General features: G+C 41.9%; 2 long non-coding RNA genes across 2 annotated transcripts; both read right to left on the reverse strand.

Annotated features, from left to right (window-relative positions):
- Window positions 1-253: 253 nt before the first annotated feature.
- LOC148224044 (uncharacterized) lies at window positions 254-1,845 on the reverse strand. Its single transcript, XR_015803374.1, has 3 exons — window positions 1,773-1,845; window positions 740-794; window positions 254-419 (listed from the first exon to the last, which is right to left on the reverse strand). It is a non-coding gene; the product is annotated as an uncharacterized LOC148224044 (long non-coding RNA).
- Window positions 1,846-2,672: 827 nt separating this feature from the next.
- Window positions 2,673-3,667, reverse strand: LOC148224045 (uncharacterized). The gene is made up of 3 exons (XR_015803375.1): window positions 3,580-3,667; window positions 3,134-3,188; window positions 2,673-2,746 (listed from the first exon to the last, which is right to left on the reverse strand). It is a non-coding gene; the product is annotated as an uncharacterized LOC148224045 (long non-coding RNA).
- Window positions 3,668-7,117: the final 3,450 nt, after the last annotated feature.

Here is a 7,117-nt window from a genome sequence, read left to right on the forward strand (position 1 = left end):
TAGAAGAGCAGACCCAATTCTGTTTAAATCAATTAAAATTTATTTATAACTAAATTCAGAGAAAACGGAACCTTATACAATAAAAACTTTATATATTATACTATATAAATTAAATATAATATAATAAACTATATTATATACTATATAATATACTATATTATATACTATATAATATACTATATAAACTAAAAAACTCTTTGTACCACCTATCCTCGTGATAGGTGAGTATTTGAAAATATCTCTGAGACTGTCTTGAAAAATAGAAGTACTTATATATAAATGGGATGGTATTGATCTGGAGTGAGATCTGTCCTGCAGGTTGGGCAAAACCTGGCAGTCTGAAGGGCAAAAGGGAGGCACTGACTGCAGAAGACGTGGCCACACAGTGTTGACAAAATCTGCCGTCCACTTTCCACAATCTGGAAGAAAGGAAATCACAGCAGGAAAGAATCTGAGTTTGCTGCTTTACTGGAAGCAGGAAAATAGGGCCTAGAGTATCTGCAATCTGTCATTTAGTGCTGAATAATGAGGAACACGTGGGTCTGGCAGTGCCTCCTTGGCAAGGGCTTCTCCCTCTATGTACACCAACAAGAAGTAACTTTCAGAGCCCCAAAGCGAGGTCTGGGCTTCAAGCCAGCTGCCCACAGCATCCCACATCAGCCAGCTGGGTTGTGCAGCTCCCCTTCTGCCCCATTGCCCTCCCACAAAGCTGGAATGATGACCACAGGTGGGTCCTTACCTGTGGGTAAAAATCCATGCAGATCGGGCACCTGATAGTCCCTGCTGGCCAAGCACTAGAGAGAATAGAACCAGAAAGATTTGGTTGTTTATGTCACCACACATCGAGGGTCATGGCACCTAAAATGTCATGTAATCTCCAACTGCACTGAGCAGCCATGAAAAATTTCCTTTGGAGAGCCCTGAGTATCCTTAACCCTCAGTTTGCTGCATGTAATAATGAGCGTGGGGCTCCCAAAGGAAACAGCACTGTGGTTTTCACTGGGAAAAGGATGCAGTCAGGCACCCTGCTCTAGGATCTGAAGTATCAGCAGCTCCCCACACTATGTATGGCAGCATTTGTGTCCAACAGGTCTTCAATAACTGCTTTGTAACTAAAGCATTGAGCTGTCCTCTGGAAAATATTAGTTCTAGAATGGAACAAGGCCTGACACTACTGCAGAGTTACACTGCAGACAGCTCTGGCAAGAAGGACTCTGCTCACTGTTAAGTGCTGCTCTTCAGCCTCACCTAAACAGAGCAGGAAGGCATGCTGTAACAGAGAAGTTGAGATTGAAGGGAAAAAAATATACCTTTTTTATATTAAGTTCTCTCCTACATTGCCTTTAAGTAATCCAAAGCACACCAGCTCTATTAAAACCTGCACAGACTTTGTCCACCTGCTGCCAAGCCATCAATACCAATTTAACAAATACCAAAATATTTCCTTATCTACTAGGCATGAAAAGAAAAAGAAATGCATAGTGAGCTATGGCCTGTGCCTAATCACCCTCTCTTGCTATACACCCAAACTTGTCTTTAAGGTTGTGTGCAAAGCTTTCCATCTGCCTTGGGTTGCCTTCCTCTTCTAAAGTAAAAATGGTATCATTTGGTCATCATGCAGCATGGGATGTGGTTGTCATTGAAAGAGGGAAATAAGTAGAGTAAGTGATGGTTTCAAAGGTAAGCCAGGCCATAGCAGTAAAACCTAGTCCTGTCTGTATGAAAAACAAAAAGCAAAATTCAATGTCTGGTAGGTCATGAGGCATACATACTCTGAACTTTCAGTTTCATCTTCTGATGAAACCCCTTCTTCAGATGCTGAATCAGTCACAGACACATCATTATCTGATGCTTCATCTTCATCATCATCACTCAGTGCAGACCCGTCCAACAGCAACTGGCTTCTTTGTTGTTCACACCCTGCAATTTAATTTCAAAAAGTTAGATCGATTATTTACCCTCTCTCTATGGAACTACCCTTTAAATGAGTTATTATAAATAGTCTGTAATGGTTCCTGTTTGAAATGGACCCTACTCAGCTGGGTTAAAAGCAATCTTAAACAAACTAGTTTCCCTAAATATTGAGGCTGAACTCTTCTACACATTGTGATTATTCTGCTACAGACCAACACAAAACATTTGCTCTATTCACCCTACAAACAGCTAAAAATATTACCTGAGGGAGTCTCAGTGTCATACATTCCACAGAGTTACAAATCTGAACAAATCTGCCTTATAAGGGAAGTTCCCTCACACAATTCTTATTATCAAGGTCTGCTGTGGTCCTATGGTGTTAAGGTAGCTTGAAAATTATAACACATACAGTTCAAAGGAGATACATTTTTAATGTCCCAGTAACACCCAAAGGGTGTTTGCTTTTTAATTCTCAGAATACACATGCAACAATGATTTCTGCACCTCCCGTGTCCATATAACAACAATCAAGCACTAATCAATTAAAATTACAGAAAATGCCATCAAATTAAAGTTCCTTCCTACATAAGTATTGAGCGACAACTTCTGTTGTGGGGAATTTCCACTGTGTTCAATAGCAGCTATCAGTCACAGATGGGCTCCATTCTTTAAGACAGTGGCCAGAGGCTTTAGCACTGTTCTTTGCCTTTTGCTAAAAGCAGTTTCAATCCCTGCTGCTCGAGGTGGTTGGAAAGGACACAGAAAAACTAATGATTATATTTATAACAATCCCATTATATCAACTTAAAAATGTAAACTCACCTTCAATAAGCTTGCATCAGTGCGTATGGGAAGAGAGAAAAAAGAAAATACAATTAGATTTTGGTATGCAGCTCTGGTATTACATACCAACACCAGCTCAGCAATTACAACAGATAACATGAAGAATGCTAGGCTTTTGCTCTCTAATTTTGGTTAAGAACATTGAAAGTAGTAGCCAAATAGCTGCTGCCCTGAAAACAAATAAGAAGTTGCTGCTGTTTCTCTTCCTACTGCTGGAACAGGATAGAAACAAAGGCAGCTTCAGACCCACCTGAAAACCCTCCTCCCTCCTCACATTTCCGTTTCCAAACTGGATTTTGGCTGGAAATGTTTTTTCCCCTCTCTGCCCCATTCCCCTCCCACAAAACAGAAATTATGCCAATACATGGATCCTTACCTCTAAGTACTCATCCATCCAGTTTGGAGAGCTGAGATTATCTGATGACCATGCACTAGAGAGAACATGACCAGAAAGAACATGCAGCCATGACTTTCAGCACACATGCATGGTTACTGATACATAGAATGTAAAAAATTAAAATATCCCCTACTCTGATTTAGCAACACTCCAGCCCAGCATCACAATAATTCCAAAAATTCTTACGTACTACAATCATTTGAGCTCATCTCAAGCCATAATAAAAGATTAATTCATTAATGGCTTCATGAACAGAGAAGAAATGTTTCTGCTGGATTTTGCTAGGATTTTTTTCACTTAGTTCTCTTCCAGATAGGCTACAATACTCTAGGTCCTAATATGAAGCTGAGCCCAAACTTTGTCTAAAGTCTGTTTCTACCCTATGTCAGAAATCAGACTTTAGAGGGACACTATCTCTCACATACCTATTGTTGTTTCTTCCTTCCTCTTCATCACTTGCCAGTAGCAGGACTGAATTATCTGCTGCTCTGGAAACAAGTGAGTGCTGCTGGTTTTGGTCCAGCTGCTGCAACAGGGTAGAAACAGAGGCAGTTTAGGAACCACCTACACACTTTCCACCCTGCTCCCCCAGTTCCATGATTGGATTTGGTCTATACATGTTTCTTCCCCTCTTTCTCCCCAAAATGGGCAAATTCAGCTGCAATAGCCACAAACACTTGGTGTTAGATGAACAGCTGCTGAAGAAAGGAAAGCTCAACAGGGATTGGGAATAAAGAATTCCAGTTTGCTTCTCTATGGGCAGCAGGCAAAGAAGTCTTGAAACATCCTCAATCTGCAATTGCTGCTAAATAATGAGGAACCCAAAGATGTGGTAGTGCTATCTTGGTAAGGGTTTCTCCCTTGATGCACTCTACCAAAAAATGACTTGGAAGGATGTGCAGACTCGAGCTTCAAAGCAAGGACTGTCCTTCAAGCCAGCTGCCCATCGGCCAGATGAGTCCCATAGCTCCCCCTCTGCCCCATTCCCCTCCCACAGAAAATGAAAGGAAGATGACATAGGGATTCTTACCCATAAGAAGCAATCGTTGTAAAGCACACTTGTTAGGGGATCAAAGAGCCTTGTAGTAGAGTGAATAGAACAAGAAAAATAAACAGTCATTATTTCCACCACACAACAAGGGTTACTGATACATAAAATGTCAGAAATGTTAAGTATCTCCTATTCTGATCTAGCAACATACCAGACCAGCAACAGCCCAGTCCAGCAACATGAGCATTCTAAGTACTTTTATGTACTGCAAACATTTCAACATATCCCAAACCATAGTGTAACATACAACCAATAATGGCTGCATGAACAGAAAAGTTTCTAAAGGATTTTATGGTTTTGTTTTGTTTTTTACTCAGTTCTCTTCCATACAGGCCACTATACTCCAGGTATGAACTTTTTACACAGGATTAAACAGAACCTAAAATCTTGGCAAAAACCTGTTGCTCTTCTGTCAGAAATCAGACTTTGGAGAGACACTTTATCTATCACCTACCCATCATTAACTCTCAGCTCTTCATCATCATCACTGGTCAGTAGCACAACTGAATCATCCACTGGTGCAGAGGGAAGTGAGTACTCCTGGTTCTGCTCCCACTGCAGATGGGTAAAAAGGGTAGCAGCTTAAGAAACATGTTAAAACCCTTCTCCTTGCTCGCCTGTTTCAGTTCCCTATCTGGATTTAGGCTGTAGGCAAATCTTTCCCTCTTTCTCTCCCAAACAGGAAAATTAAGTTCTTAAATTCTTATTGGCGTAATAAATATTTTGTACTCCAGACAGCTACAGTTGTGCTTGGTACCTCAGTGACAGGAGTACCTCAAACCAATGTTGCAGCTAAACACTTCGTATTTGGAAAGTCAAAGGCTTCCTGTCCTCTCCTTTTTCTTTAAATCACTGGCCTGTATCTTTGGTATCTCTAGAACAGCTTCAGCTTTAAATTGGCTCCTTCTCTTCCATTACCCATTATTGCTAAACATTCTCCCCAAGTTTTGGAGCAATAAGGTCTTTCAAATTATTCTTCCACTCTCTGCAAGTGATACTCAGAGATGCTAATGCACTCACAGGTGCATTTGGGGTTAACTGGTAGTTCTGCCTAAAGTAGGTAAGTCAAAGCTGTGTTTCAGACCTGAATGTCAGACTGAACATTTGGATGCCAGAAGACAGGCCTGGCAGGACAAGAGAAAATTAATTTGGCTGTGAGATGGAGAGAAGTGTGTCATTCACTACTTACCACAACACTGCCAGAAACATTACTAGTTATATTGATGTCTTCAGAGTCAGGAGAGTCAGCTGTGACACCAATGAATTCCTCACCAGCTGGAAATCAGAATGTTAGAATCAATATCAGAAATTAAGAATGAAATGGGCAGCCCCAGAGGAACAGGCTGAGATAGGATTCATCTGTGCCCTGGGTCTTTTCAGGAATGTGTCCAACATTTCACTTCAGCTTTGCTCCCAACAGTCCACAGGAGTGCTTTGCCAGCCCTGTCCCCTGCAAGAAAGAGTGGCTGAGCTCCTCACACAGTTCTGCTGGATGACAGCAGCTTGCAGAAGGTACATACCAACATAAGATTCATATAACATAGGGCAATGTTTATGACACAGGAAAGAAAAGAACCCCAAATCAAAGCTGGATTCATAGCAGGTATCCTGATTTTACAGTACCATACTGTACATGTTTCCTTGAGGGACAGGGCACAGCTAATGACAAATTTTCCTTATCTGCTTCCTGGCTGCCAGATCCCAAACTTAGTTCGCCACCCTGTATAGTGGCAGCTGGGGCAACTGCCAGCTGCTCAGAGCAGACATTCAGACATTCTCCCACTAGTGCAAATGTATTGCAGCTCAGGAACAAACCCATGTGCTTGTCAGGAGCCTTGCTGTTTACAGATCCCATACTAGGCGCTTCCTAAAATCCCAGGTTTCCTTTCCTCCCCACTAAAGGGCCTAGAGACTGGCAAATGCACACATTTGCCTGGACCTTATCTCTCCAGAAGTAGTTTCTGTCCTTACCAAGCTCAAAAAAAAGTGTGCCACTTTCTTTGAAGTCTACTGGCTCTGGCTCTGGCTCTGGCTGTGAAGCTCCACCTGTGCTAGGAGCCAGCAGCCTGCTCCGTTTCTGAGCTTGATCAGAATCATCTGCTTCTCCACGGCGCTTCCGCTGATTCTAAGAGGGAGCAAAGCCTTAGAATTTTCTGTGGGACTAAGGGTAACATGGCTCCCATTTTTGCAACACCAGTGAAAGCACGAGGGTACAGAAAACGCTCATGTAAAGGCTGGAATATGCATCATATGATGCTGTGGGGAATTCCCCTCTGAGCACATGGCATCAAGGAAAAGGAGTCCCTCCGATCTCTTACCAGCTGTCTCACCAAGAAAAAGCCTATCCCAAAGGTTTGCAAATGGGACGACTACTTCATAATTTTATCAGGTCATTGTTCACACTGTAAGCATTTCTGAACTATTGCTAGCACCCAGAGAAATTAAAAATCTTCCATCTCCCAAAACATGAAGTCACATGAAGTCTTAATAGCCTTCTGTTTCCCTGCATTTGCTACAAACTTTAAATCCTTTCTGGAAGTACCCCGGACAATGTGTTTTAGGAATTAGATTTGCATTGAGTAGTAAAGTACTCACAGTGCTCATGATGTTTCCCACTGGCAGAGTAAGCGGGACAGGCACCAGAGAAGGAATATCAAAGAAGCTGCAGGGATTGATCCCTTAGATTCCTTTAGGTAGCACACTGCTACAAAACCCTGACTCCTAGGGATCAGAGAACAATGTTCTTCCAAACCTACCAGAAGAGAAGAGAGGAAATTACCTATCTGGAATATCCTTCTCTTAAATTCCATCCATCTCCAGGATTCCCATCCCCGAGCCATCAGCTTCTATAGAAGTTCAGTGCAGAACTGAACACCATTTCTGTACAAGTTCTGTAGAGAACTGAACACCAG

The sequence above is a fragment of the Sturnus vulgaris genome, chromosome 4 (assembly GCF_052056855.1).
Source record: "Sturnus vulgaris isolate bStuVul1 chromosome 4, bStuVul1.hap1, whole genome shotgun sequence".
NCBI classification, from domain to species: Eukaryota; Metazoa; Chordata; class Aves; order Passeriformes; family Sturnidae; genus Sturnus; species Sturnus vulgaris.